Below are 17,293 nucleotides of genomic sequence, written 5' to 3'. Positions count from 1 at the left end.
CACTATCACAGACCCTGAATCCAATACCTACTATTTGAGGACCTTCCACCTCTGGGTTACTGTACCGTCCCGTCCCCGGGCGTTGACCAAAGTCAAATTCAAAGTTAAAGTCAAAGTCAAACATATGGTGGGACCCATCTAGGGAGCCCATGGAGGAAAGTCAACAGATGGACCGTTTAAGGCGTCGCCAGGTTCAGACGTCGCCAGGTTGAGGCGTCGCCAGGATGAGGCATCGCCAGGTTAAGGCATCGACGATGTCACCCCCCGATACCCACGGGTAGGAAAGACTGTGGAGGGGGCGACACCACGAGAAGCCTCAGTACCTCAGAACAGTAAGAGACAGGTGGCTTCAAGGCCATAGTCCCAGTATCAGGGAGGAGTAACCTGACTTGTGAAGTACCCACGCCACCTCTGGGAGACCCCTGGGACAGATACGACCCATGAGAGGGCCACGCCCAGGGGCGAACCATGTGCGTGGTACGAGAGGAAGGTAGATACACTCCTAGGGCGAGTGACTAGAGGCTGGGGCGCATGAGTTGGCACCCAGAAAGTCACCCCTTGCGCCAGATGCACTTCGAGGAAGGAGGACTTACACGATGGATTATCCCTAAGTTGGGTTACGGCACTGTAAGGCCCTCCACGTAGAATAGCGATCAAGTCAGAAGAACACGTGGCAGTAAGTATAGAATCATCAGGGTGTACACGTTGCCCTGAAAGTTTGCTAAGGTACGCGTTTATTCAGCTTACGTTTCAAACGCTTTAAAGCACTTTAAACGCTTTAAATGCTTTGAACGTTTTAAATGCGTTGAACGTTTTTTAACGCCTTAAATGCGCTTTAAGACACTTTAAATGCACTTTAAGATGCTTTGAATGCTTTAGACGTTTAAAAAAGGCCTTAGACGTTTGAGACAGGGATCTGATCCAGTTTCAGTTTTACACGCACCCTAGTTGTTTGCTCGCGAACCCACTGTACACACAGTCAATTAGGGAGAAATTCAGTTACTCAGTTATTAAACCACCTTCAGAGCATCCATTCACGGTGCTCCGATATGGAGGTGTGTTCTTTGATGTTTCTCGCTAGCTGACTTGATCGTCGGAGTGCAAACGGCCACGAGGGCGCCCCTTTGTTCACTTCTTTTCAGGTACTCACGACGGCGCAGAATGAAGGTGCCCTAGCTCGCGATCAGAAGCCACGCACGAAGACGTCCCTGGTCAACCGGCGGGAACAGTTACACCTCACCATCAATAGTGATGGGCTACTACTCGACCTAACGGCCTCACACCCTAGGTTTTCTTTTTCTTTGCCAATATTGGGGTATTCACTCGTAACACTGACGCCTAGCAACCCTCCATACATAGTCTCACTGTGCCTACTACGGTTAGTGGAACCCGTTCCATCTTCCTCTCTTTTTCCTAATTTTACACATTCTACGGGGTTGAACTTTGATTGGCCTGAGACCTCCTTATTAGGTCACCATTTAAAATTACTAACAATCATCACAAGGTTGCTCAACGCCACCTGCACTTCCTCAGATCCAGTACAACTAGCTGTTTGGGGCATAAACAACACGTGGCTTGACCTTTCCCCATTTGAAAGACCTCCTTCAATGTTCACCTTCCCTTTTGTAGAAAACGTCTGAATCAGTGTTGAGGACGCTTTCTGAAAGATGTGAGATTATTGCTTTAATTTGCTTCTGAGTGGCTTCAAACTTTTTCAGATGAATGTAAGAAGTGCATTTCTCAAGGCACCTTGTGGATTGAAGCAGGCATTGTGACAATGGTTTGAGAGACTTAACAGTTTTTTCTTACCTCATAGCTATGAGAAAGGAAAAATTGATGAAACTTCTTTTATTAAAAAGTCAAAATCCACTATCATATTAGTTAAAATAGATGTTGATGATATTATTTTTGGAGCTACTAATGACAACCTATGTGAGGAGTTTGTAACAACTATGCATGGAGAATTTGAAATATCCAATGATAGAGGAGTTATCCTTCTTTTTGAACTGCAGGTGAAGTAATTAAAGCATGAAGTTTTTCCAAATCAAGCAAAGTACTGCAAAGATATTCTAAAGAAGTTTGATATGAAAAACTTCAAAGAGGCTTCCACTCCCATGTCAACAAGCTGTTACATGGATGTTGACTTAGTTGGATAAGTTGTTGACCAAACAAAATTCAGAGGGCTGATTGGATCTCTATTGTACCTCACTGCTAGCAGGCCTGATATTATGTTTTTTGTTTGCTTATGTGCAGGATTTCAATCAAATCCCAAAGAACCACACTTTATAGTTTCCAAACAAATCCTAAAGCATCTGAAAGGCACAACCACTGTTCATTTATGGTATCCCTCTTAGTCTCTTATAAATCTTGTTGGATACTCTAATTCAGATTTTGTGGGATGGAAGCTTGATTGGAAGAGTACAAGTGAAACATGTCATTTTATTGGTTCAAGTCTTGTATCTTGGTATAGCAAGAAACAAACATGTGTAGCTCTTTCCACTTTAGAAGCTGAATACATTGCTGTTGGCAGCTGTGCACAAATCTTATGGTTAAAACAACAATTTGAAGATTTTGGATTAAAGATGAGCAATGTGCCTCTGCTATGTCATAATACAAGTGCAATTAACCCTACTCATAATGAAATTCGATACTCAAGAACCAAACACATTGAGATCTGACATCACTTCATCAGGGATCATGTAAGAAATGGTGACTGTGATATTTAGTTTGTTGAAACTAAAAAATAGCTCGCTAATATCTTCACTTGTGAAAGGTTTAATCTCTTGCGTAATGAATTAAGGATCCTTGATTTTCAAAATTTTTCTTGAAAACTCGTCTCTTTGTCTATTTGTGAAGACAAAAATAGGAGAAGTATTATGTTATTGGTTGTAATTTGTTTTAAGTTTCTGCCTTTTGAATTGTTTGAATTGTCTGAACATTTTCTGGTTATTAAGTTTCTGCTACATTATTAGTTATACTTACATTGTGTGGATTATATGGTTATGCAAAACCTGTAGTTCTTTATAAGTTCTTTATAAATCTGTGTGGATATATTGTTATCCTTGCATTGTGTGGATTGCATGGTATATCTTTTTGTGTAGAATCTCCTAAAATTAAAATCTACAACACAAACACCAGGGATTTGTCTTCATCAAATAGGGGGAGATTGTTGAACAAGATGACTTTGATGATTTCCAAATCCAGCTTTAAGAATCTACTGCTGTGTGTGTATTTAGGTTGATTTTTAGGTATTAATTTTCACTTAGTTATGATCCAAGTTTGTATGATTTGAAAGTTTTGTTTTTCAAATCTGTGTTAATTTTAGTTAGTTGTTTCATGTTTTAAATCAGTTGAAAAAACTTTTGTTCAAGTTTGATGACTACAACAAGTTTGTCAACAGGTTGATTTTTCCGACAACCGATTGAATAACACTTAAGATTTTTAAAAGAATTTAAAAATGATTTGTTTTCTTTTGTCATTTCTGTAAAGCAAAATCAGTCAGTTATTTCAATAGATTAACTGGTTTTAAATAACTGACTGATTTTTTATGTTGCGATTTTAACAGAAAATGGAAATACTATTTTCTGATCATTTTAAAAAACAAGATGCGAGTTTATTGAAAACATTTATAAGAGAGAAGACAAGATCAAAGAAGTTTGAGAATCATCTTGTCATCTTGGATCATCGCTTCTGTGTGAAGTAGGATTCCGGGTTATTTTATCTTCTGTTCTTCAATTGTGTCAAGCCTAGGTGTATTATAATTTATTCTTTTAATTTGTATTGTGTTGTAAAATAGTTTCAGATAATGTTTTTGGAAATTTTGTTTTTGTTGAGAGTGTTGTGTTATTGAAGGGTTCAAGATCAACACTCATCACTGTTTTGTAATCTGGTTTTGATTACTTAGTGAATTCTCAGTGGCATGTTGGGGATTGGACGTAGCTCGAGGTTAAGAGTGAACTAGTATAAATTTCTCTGTGTGAATCTCTCTTCCTTACTTTGATAAACTGTTTTATATTTTGTATTGTGTGTTCTGCATAAAATAATTAGTTGATTTGTAAAAATAACAGATTTATATTTTTCACAAAACTATAAATGTATTAAATAACTAGTTGAACAAATTAATCAATTGATTGATTTAATTGATCTTTTCAATCTAACTCTAGTAGTTGAAAAAAAAAATGTACCCCCATTTGTTTCAGCTATACATTCTAAAATCACACTCTTTAAAACTGTTTGGAAAATTGGAGAAGAAGAAGGTGGTGAAGTTACTTGCTAACTTATGAGGATGCTCATAGCCAATACGATTATTGCTCATTGTAGTTTTACCTCGTTGTTGTTGTTACTCTTCGACATTGTTGCCGCTACCACCACACGCCACATCCGGTTCCTCATCTTAAAAGCCTTCCTTACTGCCGTTGGACCTTGTTGCAACTTCTATTGTTTCGCTGCTCCCCGACGCCTGCTCACTCCGTTACGAAGCATCGACATCATTCATCCTTCAAATCTCTTCCTCCTCGCGCAAATTATGACCAAGGAAAGGAAAAATTAAATTCTAGAAACTCCCATATTTGTGTAACGTTGCTTCGCCTCTGATCAAATCCAGACGCGCGAAATTTACCCAATACCTCAAAGAAGTTTCAAGAACTGCGCCAATTCCACCAAATAACAAAAGCCAAACAACGAGCTCACAAAGCAAAATGTGATATAGAGCAGAAGCGTTTCAAACGATCCACACTATCCACATTACTTGAATCTGCATGTGAAGAGATTGTCGTAGTCGGATTAGGTTTCAATCTGTACACCTTTTCCATTGGGAAGTTGAAGGGTTCTTTATCTGCATGTTTCAAGTAGTATAACACGTCGTAGTATCGTTGATGTCTAAAAGTTGTTGTAATTGAAAGTTATAAGTGGTGAATACCTTAGGTAGTATTGTAGTCTGAGTCTTGTATAACTCAGTTGAATGCGAAATTATCTCTCAAGTGGTTGTAATCATTGTTTGCAATGAACACAATCGCTTAATTGTCACCATAGTTGCTCAAGTGGCAATGTTTACTACTCAAGCTAGGACTTGAGGTAGGAGATGATACAATCCAACTCGACAAGCAAATGACTAAGGACACCACAAACACTTCACAATTAGGTCAGTTATCTCAACATCAAAGATAAGACCCCACCAAACATCAGAAGAACCTCAACAAAAGAAGAATTGGAGCCATAACATCACATGTTCTTTCTTTTGTTTTTTTACAAGGCAAGTTTATGTAAATAATATTGGCTCTTTATGGGGGTCCAAATAGAAGAATAAGCTAGAGTAGGGTGTACTTAGTAAATTGGGTTTGTGCCAAGTCCACCTTCCATGACATATGCACCTAGGTTTAGGGTTTCTTTTGACCTACCTTCATGAAGGTTTCTCACAAATTATGCCCATATCCCTCTCACTCTTGCTTCCCAAGTCACTATCTCCTATATAAAGGGTGCCTTGCCTCATGTATTTTCAAACATTGAATTTTGAATAGAAAAGAAACTCAATCAGAGTGTTTAGTGAGTTGAGTCTCCTAGAATTTGGTCTTATCTTAAGTGCACTACACTTCAAGTGGTGACTCTGCACCACTCATCTTGGACTATCCCATCCTCCAAGTGGTGTGACAACATCTCATTTCCATAAGCTTTCTTCATCTCTTCACCTCTTTCCTTCCTTTTCTTTGCGCCACTTTTCTTCCATTCCTCATGTTATTATGTTCTCTTTTCCTTATATGCTTTTCATTTCTGCCATCATCATCATCATCTAAATCACCATATAATTGTGTTTTTCTCTTTTCCCTTTAGAAGTGAACCTTCATGCTTACTTAATCACTTGGTTAAGTTCGTGTCTAGGTGGAATCTTCTTTGGGTTTCTCACCATATTCTGCTTAAACAAAAACTTATAAACAAAGTGCAACCCATAAAATGTTCAATCCTAAAATTAACTCACATTAGGAGAGTTGTCACATCAATTCTTTGTCATACAACACATTTATTTCTCAAGTGATAAGTGCTTACTCAAGATGTGATGCTTGAGTGATGAGAAAGTTAGTGTTGATTTTATCTTGTTTAGAGTTTTGATCACTCAGAATATGATTAGACACTCAAGTAGTAAAGATTCCACATCAATCCCTCTTTATATCTAACATATCTTAAGCAAAGTGAATTCACTTAAATGGTATGAGTTATCACTCAAGTTGTAAATTGTCACTTAAATTGAGTTCATATCTTGAGTGATGAGTCTTCCTTAATTTAATGAATGTAGATTACTCAAGTGCCATATATTTGATTCTTATAGTAGGCTATATTAGTGTTATATATATATATATATTTTTTTTTGATATATAATGAAATATATGTATGCAAATATCAAAATTAACTGAATGAAATGTATATGAAATGAATATATGTGATGAAATGAGATATGATAAAAATTATACATAATGTTGTATGTTGTGTGGTACTTATCATCATATCATATCATGGTCATTTGTAATCCTAATATTAAATACTCTTATGTACATGAACATATAATAAAATATATATCATAACTTGATTAATATTCTAGATCTAATATATTAAAATATTAAGTGATGGAGAATTAAAAAAAAATTGTATTAGACTTTGTAAATTAATAAAAATCCCTTAACAAAAGAAATTGAGGTTTAATTACCAATATTATTTTTTTCAAAAATTACTTTAATCAGATATGAGATAAATAGGTGATTCTTGTAGTCTTAATTGAGTTTTCTCTATTAATTATTGTTTTTAAGAATGAGAATTTACGTAATTTTTCTTTATTATTATAAATATATCCAAAATAAAGTTAAAAATATAATATTTTATTTATACTTTTTTACACTTTACTTGTATTTTTACAACTTCAATTTTAAAATATTATACAAAGATTATATTTTTGTGTAATAGTTTATATATATATATATATATATATATATATATATATATTAAGCATTACAACTATGGAGATTAAATTAATTTTTAAAAAGGATGTAAATAAGTGCTATAAAACGATGACAAATTATTACAATAAATAATATATGTCTACTACTAATAATAATATATGTCTACTACTAATAATATTTTTATGCTATTATTTTATATTATGCTATTATTTTATATGTGGTATTATGTGAGATGAGTTTCTCAATAATAATTGTTCTCGTGAGGTTGAAAGTTTGGAGATCGTTTTCAATATGATTTTTTTATATCAGTAGTTCCTAGATGTTTGGATGTTATAATGAGATGGGAGATTCCACTTTTGACAATATATGACTATCAAATTAGTGAGAACATAAAATTTATTAATGTAATATGTATTGCAGAAAATAATATTTTTTTTTTCTTTTTTGGGTTCATCCCCTATTTATAAATTTTTTTTGGTTGATTTCCTCTCATTTATCTTTTTATCATAAAATTAATATAATTAAATAATAACAATCATATCTTTCATTAATTTTTTCCTATATCTATGTAACTAAAAAATAAAGAATATCTGATAATATCTTGACAAAATTTTGGAAACATACCAAACTAAAACATAACTATTTTTCCAATTATCTCACATCAAGTTTATATACTATTAAGATTATATTGATCAACTGTAAATAATTATCTTAAAAATTACACGTATAATGATTCCAAATAGACTAACCATATACAAAAGTTACATTAACAATGGATTGTAAATAATAAAAGATGTTATATAATGGTAAACAATAATACTCTTTTTTGGAATTGGCATCCAAATATAATTGTAAATAGTGTTGTACTGAAGATATTTTTGTTTTTCATTTTACTTTGACAAATTAAAAAAGTAAACTAAGGAAGGACCGTACAAATCTTTTTTAGACAAATTGGGGACTTTAGTTGAATAAAAACCCTTAGTCTTGTCACTTTTAAAATGGGGTGTAATAGCCTTCCCCGAGGTTTACTTTTTTTTTTAATCACTTTTACTTTAAAGAATCACTTTTTATAATCGCACTGGTAAGAGCATGTACGAGATTCTTTTTCTTTTTCTTAATTGAGTATGTTTATAAATGACAGGTTCTTATCAAATTTAAAATAACTTGACTGTTTGAAATATTAACTAAAAACTACCAAAAAATATTCTGAAAAAGTAAATCATTTTTATAAACATGAATTTTTAAAGTTTATATTTATTTTTTAACAATTTTTCCTTTTCAATTTCATATGCACTTTTTCTTACGTTCAAACAAGTTAATTATCTTAAACTACTATTTTTAAAATTTGATGCGATTATAATTATAGTTCATAGCTGCTTATAGTAATGATTTAAAACATTTCATTGTTTAATTTAAGATTTATTTCTCTCACTTTAAACTATATTTTTTAAAGTTTCTGTTTGATAGTTTTTATTTTACAATTTAGATCTCATAGTCGAGAAACAAAATATAGATCAAGATTGATCTATAAGGACTTTGAATAGTATTTTAATTGAATTCTTATGTTATTGAAACTTAGAAGATGGTTTAGAAATCTCTCTAGCGTTTTCCACTATCTTGGAAGCTAGAAGTTATGGTTCTTTAGGATTAAGCTCAGTTAAAGGTAAAAGAAGTTAATTATATATTTTAAGGAGAAATTTTAACACTTTAGAAATTGAATTAAGTGATAAAAATAATTAAATATAAGACATAGTCATACTCTCTAAGATGATAGTTTTAGTTACAAATCAGGTAAGATATGATAAGGGTCATTAGTGAAATTTTATGTAAAAAGTTAGATATTTATTGATTTTAATTGTTGATTAAGTTATGATAACATTAATTTGAAAAAAAAATTAATAATCTATTTTGGAGTTATGAGATTAATAGAATTACTTATTTTTTGTGTTATTTTCAAGAACTTAGGGATAAATGAAGCATATGATATATTATGAATATAAACGTCTCTTAGCCTAAGTCCAATTAGGTTAAATAAAGAAGTAAGATAGAGAGAAAGGAGAAGGGAGGGAACCGTAGGATGTAACCATCAAAGAGAAACACTTTGGATTTACTTCTTTTGCTTTCAATAATCTTTTGGTGCATTTAATGACTGCCATGAATGATTAATTCTTTTCCTTTGGGATTGAATGTAATTGTTTCAAACTCTTAAAGCTTGAATTTTTATTCTTGATTTAGATCTTTAGATTTGATTGGGAAGTATTTCTGTTGATATGATCTAAATGAAAATACTTGATGTGTTTTAATTCTAGGAATAAATTATTATATATCAAATGCTTTATAACATCTTTTATTAATGATAAAAACTTTTGCTAAATAGTTGAGGAATCAATGTTTTTTTATGAGATGATCTTAATAATTTCATATGTGAAGAATGAATACGAATGACTCTTTTTGTTGTATCAATATCAATTAAGTAAGAAAGTTGTATGTGTTTATTTACAAAAATACAAATGAGTGAGAAAAATTAACTTCAATCTCAATTCTATCAATCAACTTTTCATAATCATTTACTCTGTTTTTTTTAAACTACAAGCAAAATTTTATTTAAACAATACTCATATACCTTGAATCAATTTACTGCACACATTTCAATATCACACTAGTGCAAAAAAACTCATTTACGACAACTAATATACATCGATTTCACTGTCAAACGTTGTCCACCCAAACGCGGTGACATTTTTGAAATTAAAACAAGTAAATAGATGGTTGTTCCTCATACAACCACTGTATATTCCAATTATAGAGGGAAAAGACGATGGTTATGGGGTGGAATCGTTGTCTATCATTGATAATTATACAATGATTTTACTAAAACCGTTGTTTATTCCAAAACGCTTAGGTATAGACAAAATTTTTACCTAAGAACCGTTGTCTATACCTCCACTATTTACCCTAATTTAAATCGTGCCACTTACGCTTTCATTTTGAGCATTTTCATATTTTCTTCTTCGCGGCTTCAACGTCTCACTGCACTGCACTACGTTCTTCCTCTTTGCATTTTGCCTTTGTAAGTTCTTCCTTCACAATCATTGTTCATTGCTCATTGCTCATTCCATTCGATTCATTGATCAAGGTTCTCATTGTCTTCGTTTTGCCTTCGTTCTCTCATTGTTGCTGCCACCATTGACGCCATTACCACCACCACGACCTTCTATTCATTGTTTCGCTGCCACCGCCGCTGTCCTTCACGACCATCACTGTTGCAGGTTGGTGTTTTTAAATTTTTTAAAATACTTTATATTTCTTTTTTTAGTATTTATATTACTTTTTATATTTTAGTATTTATTATAATTTGTATATTTTATTATTTATGTTAATTTGTATTTATTATTAATTTATATTATGCTAATTGTTAGGCTATAATAGAATTATTAATTTGTTAGATTGTAATTAAAGTAATATTATTTAGTATTTATAAATAATTTATTGATTTTTAGTTAATATCTTTATTCAATTGTATGTATGATTAAATTTGTTTATTTTATATTGCATGTATATTTATAAATTTTTTATATGTGCTGGTATTTAGTCTGAGAGTGTTGGGCTCTCGACAATAATTTCTCGTATGAGAGACCCTTAGTTTCCTACTTGAGATTTAATACATGTATTTGTCTACTACTCCTCCAATTGTAATTTTTTTTTTTAAATATTTTCAAAAAGTAGAGGAGATTGTAAGACTTCAGGTGGACAATTTGAGAAGAACAATCACTTGTATTTAGTTTAGTAGTACGTAATATGTAATTGACATGTCATATATTTTACGTAGTTTTGGTTCATAACATCTCATGTTATTCTCCAGGTGCATATTGATTGCGTGTCACCACTTTCATTTCGTGTCATCTAAAGAACAATGCAAAATGATGCCAAAATTTCGTTAAATATAAGGGATGTTGATTAAAGTTATGCACTATTAAATTATAATCAAAGTGAATCTTCTCAAAGGGATAGGTTCATACCTATAATAAAAATGTGAGGGTTCACACGCATCAGTGAACACCTTAATGGCCATTATAAAACATAATGGATCGAGATTGGATTAACTTCGTTCACATAAGTGATGAGTACGAAAGAGGAGTAGAAGAATTTATACAATTTTCACAACGTAACACCAACAGTAGTGGTCAGGATAGAGTAAAGTTTAGGTGTGCGTGCATGATAAATGTCTAATTTCAGTAATATTTCATATTAAAATATAGGCACTTATGAGGATTTATTGCTAATTTACATATAAAATAATCCCTAATTTATGAATTTATACCTTTTTACATTTTTTATGATCTTTATTTGAATAAGAGTATTTTATTCCCAAATTTGGTGTTAATTGCAGATTTCTAAGGAAGATTGGAGATTTGGATTAAAGATGAATGATTTGAGCTAAAAAGATAAAGATAGAAGGTCCCAGAATGGAAAAAGATGCAAAGAAAGATTTGGCCTTTTTTATGTGTTTTATCATTTAGCCCATTAGCGCGACACAATAAACAACCTAACCCTAGAAAACTAGGATAAATAGAGGGCTAGAGGCTCAACCTTAGGGTGCCAGATTTAGAAGAAAACACCATAGAGTGAATTGTAACCCAATTGGGAGAATGGAAGGTGCTAGAAGTATGCGTGGCTAATTCTACCCTTTGGGATTGGGAGTAATATGCTCAAACTCTTATGTATTGAGGTGATATTTTATATATTAATATTCAATTCTTGATTGATTATTGGTATTGTTGTTTTACTTTTAATTCTCCGTGACAAATTGAGAATCTTAAATCTGACCGGGAGGTATTTTTAGGGTTCGGACCTAAACAACAATACTTAACATATTTGAGTGCTAGGAATAGACTTGAAATGTTAATTGCTATTAAACGTCTGAGCTTCGTTCTAAGTTGTTCTTATAAGTATGCGAGGGATCGATAGTTAGGGAACATTCTTAAGGATTTTATATGCGAGGAATCGATATAAATGATTTTTATACGGGCATCAATTTCAATTAAAGAACTTAATATTAACATGCTAACCAAAATACATGAGAGTGAGAGAGATGAAACTTAATCCCAATTTTTCCAATTGAAGCAACTAATTCTTTGTTTGTTTTCTTATTGATCAGTGCCAACATAATCACTTCAAACTCTTTTTTGATTGTTCTGTTGTTATATTTAGCGAATATTGTACTCGATGATTCACTGTTCTTTGTGGGATCGATATCCGTCCTTAGGGACAATTATTACTTCTGAAAAACGCGGTGCACTTGCCGTAAAAAGTCATCAGTGCATTAATTGTTTGAACAGAAGGAGATTGAATTTTAACAAAATCGGGGAGCACCTTCTATGTGATGAGTTTCTACGATCTTATACAACCAGGACATGGCATGGAGAATTATTAAATTTACCAAGTGTTTTCAGATCCCAAGAATATGTTCAGTTTACCATGGATGATGCAATACATGATGAAGTCCATGATGATCAATTAGAGGAAATGATTCGTGATGTTGGAGTTGAGTCTTTTGTAGAAGCGCATGAATATGGAAGTATGTCAAGCAATATGGAGACTCCACTGTATCCTAGATCAACTAACTTTACATAGTTGTTGGCGGTGTTAAGATTGATGAATTTGAAGGCACTAAATGGATGGACTGAATAAAAGTTTCACAGAATTGCTTCAATTGTTGAAGGAGAAGTTTCTAGAGGGAAATACTCTACCTAATCGTAATTATGAGGCCAAAAAGATTCATTGTTCGATCGATATGGAGTATAAAAAGATACATGAATGTTCTAATGATTGTATATTATACAGAAATGATTTTGAATTGTTGAAAAATTGTTCGAGGTGTGGGTTATCATGTTATAAGTTGAAACAAAAAGACGATGATACTATTGCAGATATGGAAAAGCATGGACCCCCAATGGAGGTTGTGTGTTATCTTCTCATCATTCCAAGGATGAAGTGTTTGTTTGCAAACCCAAATGATGCTAAAAGTCTTAGATGACATGCAAATGAGAGAAAATGTGATGGCATGTACTGCCATCCAAATGATTCTATTCAATGGAAAAAATTTGATGATGAGTTTTCAAAGTTTGGTTAAGAGTCAAGAAATATCCAACTTGGTTAAGCTATAGACAAAATGAATTCGTTTGGTAATATGAGTACAAATCATAATTCATGGCCTATTTTACTAGTTATTTACAACTTACCTCTAGGATTTTGCATGAAGCGAACATACATGATGTTGTCTATGATGATATCTGGTCCAAGATAGCAAGGAAATGACATAGATGTTTATCTAAGTCTCCTAACTGAAGATTTAAAATTGATGTGGGATCAGGGTGTTGAAGTATTTGATGAATTTGGTAATGAAACTTTTTAGATGCATGCCATGTTATTTTGCACCATCTATGACTTTCTAGCATATGGTAACTTATCAGGGTAAATGTTAAGGGTCATAAAGTATGTCTAATATGTTAAGAAGACATCGCTTCTCAATAATTGAAACATGGAAGTAAGACAGTATATCTTCGGCATCAGAGGTTTCTTAGAAGTCATCATCCTTATCGGAGGTTGAAAAAAAAAATCCTTTAATAGACATCAAGAGACTGTCAGTCCACAAACTCCATTAACTAGTGTTGAGGTTTATGAAAAGGTAAATAACATAGATGACATGTTCGGTAAGTCGAAAAAGAAGTCATCTATGAAAAACATATGAAATGCATGTTGAGAAGAATGTGTGTGATAATTTAATTGGTACACTTCTTAACATTAACGGGAAGAGGAAAGATGGTCTAAATGCTCGTTTAGATTTTATTGAGATGAACATACGAGGCAAGTTGGCACAAATACAAATGGGTGAGCGTACATATTTGCCCCCAGCCTGTTACACCATGTCAAAACATGAAAAATAAGTTTTTGTCAATGTCTAAAGGGTGTGGAAGTGTCACAAAGCCATTCCTCAAATGTGAAGAGCCTAATATCAATGTAAGATTTGAAGCTAATTGGGTTGAAGTCTCATGATTGACACATCTTGATGCAACGATTGCTGCCAGTAGCTACTCACGGGATTTTACCAAAAAATGTTAGACATACCATAACCTGTTTGTGCCCATTCTTCTCTTCCATTTGTTGTAAAGTCATTAACCAGTAAAGTTAGATGAACTTGGAGATGAAATTGTTGTTATCTTTTGTGAATTGGAGATGTTTTTTCTGTTGAACCAAGTGGTGTTCAATGTTTTGAAGAATCCAAATTCTTTGAAGGATGATGAAGCCTCTGCTTTGCTTGATGCTGCTGTGCTGGTTTTAGCCTTGTTCTGGGGTAGTTCTTTGTTGTAATGAACCCTTAGATTAAATATCAAAGCAATTAGCATCTCAATTTTATCAAAGCAAAATGTTTTTCAAACTAAGTTGAAACAACCGATTGTTTACACTTAGATGTTTTGAGAAAGTTTAAAAACTGTTTTTGAATGGTGTTTTTGTTAAGTAACAAAACAACCGATTGATTCGAGGAAACAATCGATTGTTTGTTTTAAAACCATAACAGAAAAACTGTTTTCTTTGACTGAGCTTTAAATGCTTTAACTGAATACGCTCCAGTCATTAAATGCTTTGACCAATCAATTTTAAATGTAATTAAGAGTTTGTTAAGATTTGATAACAAACTATATTCTTAGATATATTCTGAAAAACTGTTTTAATGTTTTAAGAATCTTGAAACATAGTTTTGATCTAAGAGTTTTTCTAAAGAGTTCTGAGATTGCAAAAGAGTTGAGAGATTGATCAAGGTGCTGAATAGGATTCTGCTTGTATTGATTTCAGATATTCATCTGTAACAAGTGTAATCTTTGTAAACTGTTGAACAATTTGTTTGTGTGTGTTGCTGAGATTGGCTGTGTGTTCTTGAGGTGTTCAAGATCAGCAATCTTAGTGTTGGCTAAGGAGAGTGTGTGTCTTGAGGTTTTCAAGGTCATTCTCTTGGTTGTGGTGTAAGTGATCAAGTGGTGATTGCTTAGTGGATATCCTCAGGGTTTCTGAGAAGACTGGATGTAGCTCTAGTTTTGAGTGAACCAGTATAAACAACTGTGTACAATCTCTCTATCCATATCTCTTTAAATTCAGTTTGTTTGTTGTTTGCTGGTATAAACAACTGATTGTTTCAAAGAAACAACCGATTGTTTTTTCTAGTATAACAGTTTTGCTTGCTGTTTTGGCTAACTGATTTGCTGAATCAATTGGTTTCTGAAATAAGTTCATTCTAGCTTTGAAAAGTTTGCGAAAACCTCTTTAAACAATTCACCCCCCTCTAGTTTAAAGCCATCTTTTCTAACATTTTCCTGCATCCTTTTTTGACATCATGGTTCATCTAGTTGTGCATCTAGTAAGAAAGGTTAGATTGTGTGGATTAATGTACTTAAGATGGATGTATCCTGTTCAACAATATATGAAAATTTTGAAAGGGTATGTCAAAAATCATTATCGTCCATAAGCTTCAATGATTGAAAGGTACGTAGTTGAGTAAAGTATTGAATTTTGTTCAGAGTACATGTCAAAAGCAAATCCAATAGGTCTTCCATCCAATTCATGGCACCACAGACATTTTATAAGTAAATGTTTACGTGGTGTACATGTGGTAAGCAAATTTTGATCAGAAGTCTTGCAAGCATATTTGTATATATTGAACACTAATGAGTTTATACCTTACTTTGATACTCATAAAGCCATTGTTAAGGCAAATAACCTAAGACAACCAGAGAAATGGGTATTGATGGAACATAATAGAACTTTCATGCCTTGGTTTAAGACGAGGTGTTAAAGGATTGAATGACATCAGAAACCTTGACTTTGTTGCCTGTTGGATTGAAGTTTGATGTCATTTCTTGTACAGGTTACGAAGTGAACAATTGTATATTTTACACGAAGTCTATGTATGAAAAGAGTACAATTCAAAATTGTGGTGTTACTTTTGAAGCTGAGTCAATGCAGTTTTCCACTTCAAAAGATACAAATCATGTCGTTGGATCAATGGCATACTGTGGTATTATAAAAGTGATATGAGAGGTTGATTATACGAAATTTTCTATTACAGTTTTCAAGTGTAAATGGGTTGATGGGTATTGATGGAACATAATAGAACTTTCATGCCTTGGTTTAAGACGAGGTGTTAAAGGATTGAATGACATCAGAAACCTTGACTTTGTTGCCTGTTGGATTGAAGTTTGATGTCATTTCTTGTACAGGTTACGAAGTGAACAATTGTATATTTTACACGAAGTCTATGTATGAAAAGAGTACAATTCAAAATTGTGGTGTTACTTTTGAAGCTGAGTCAATGCAGTTTTCCACTTCAAAAGATACAAATCATGTCGTTGGATCAATGGCATACTGTGGTATTATAAAAGTGATATGAGAGGTTGATTATACGAAATTTTCTATTACAGTTTTCAAGTGTAAATGGGTTGATAATAAGAGTGAGGTAAAAATTGATGAATTAGGATTCATATTAATGGACTTTCGAAATATAGGTTATCGGGATAATCCATTTTTAATGGTTCAACAAGCACCTGAGGTTTTCTACGTCAAAGATCCTACGTCAGAACATTGGTATGTTTCTATACACTGGAAAAAACAAGGGGATACTATTGATGATGACTTGTCTAATATTGAAAATGGTGACCCTCGTTCATTCACACCAATGATAATGAATAAAGTTGACGATGTAGTCGATGATGTACATGCAACTCGTAAAGACCACAGTGAGGGAATTTACATATGAACATTGCACCCAGACATATTTTTTTTATGATATTTTATGTATTTATTTTATATGAATTTCTTTCGATGCAATTTAACTAATGTTTGTTAGCTAATTTTTTAACACAGATATGGTTAACGATCAAACTCTAATTTCTTTTGCCCCTCTTCTGGCAGATCCACCACAAGACCTATTAAACTAGGCGTCTCTCATTGAGATGTGCTAGTGGTGACAAGACACCAATCAACATTGACGTCAACACTAGAGTGACTTCTGATCCTAATGCTGATACTTTCAGCAGCTATCTTGGAATCGTTGGTCGTGAGAGGAGCTCCATATTGATAAATTCATGGGATGATGTGAGACAGGTCAACCAGAACATGCTTTGGGAGGATGTCCTAATAATGTATACATTATTATTGTTATCATATATTACTTTTTAATATTAATTGATCAATTTTAGTTTCATGGTATTTTTTTACAGACACATTTTGATATCCTTAATGTGGAGAGTCTGTGATCGAAGGTTCTATCTAATATCCCCATTAAATTCCACCAGTTT

This window comes from Phaseolus vulgaris, chromosome 3 (assembly GCF_051622355.1).
Source record: "Phaseolus vulgaris cultivar YP4 chromosome 3, ASM5162235v1, whole genome shotgun sequence".
NCBI classification, from domain to species: domain Eukaryota; kingdom Viridiplantae; phylum Streptophyta; class Magnoliopsida; order Fabales; family Fabaceae; genus Phaseolus; species Phaseolus vulgaris.
Note: the sequence above shows the minus strand (reverse complement) of the source record.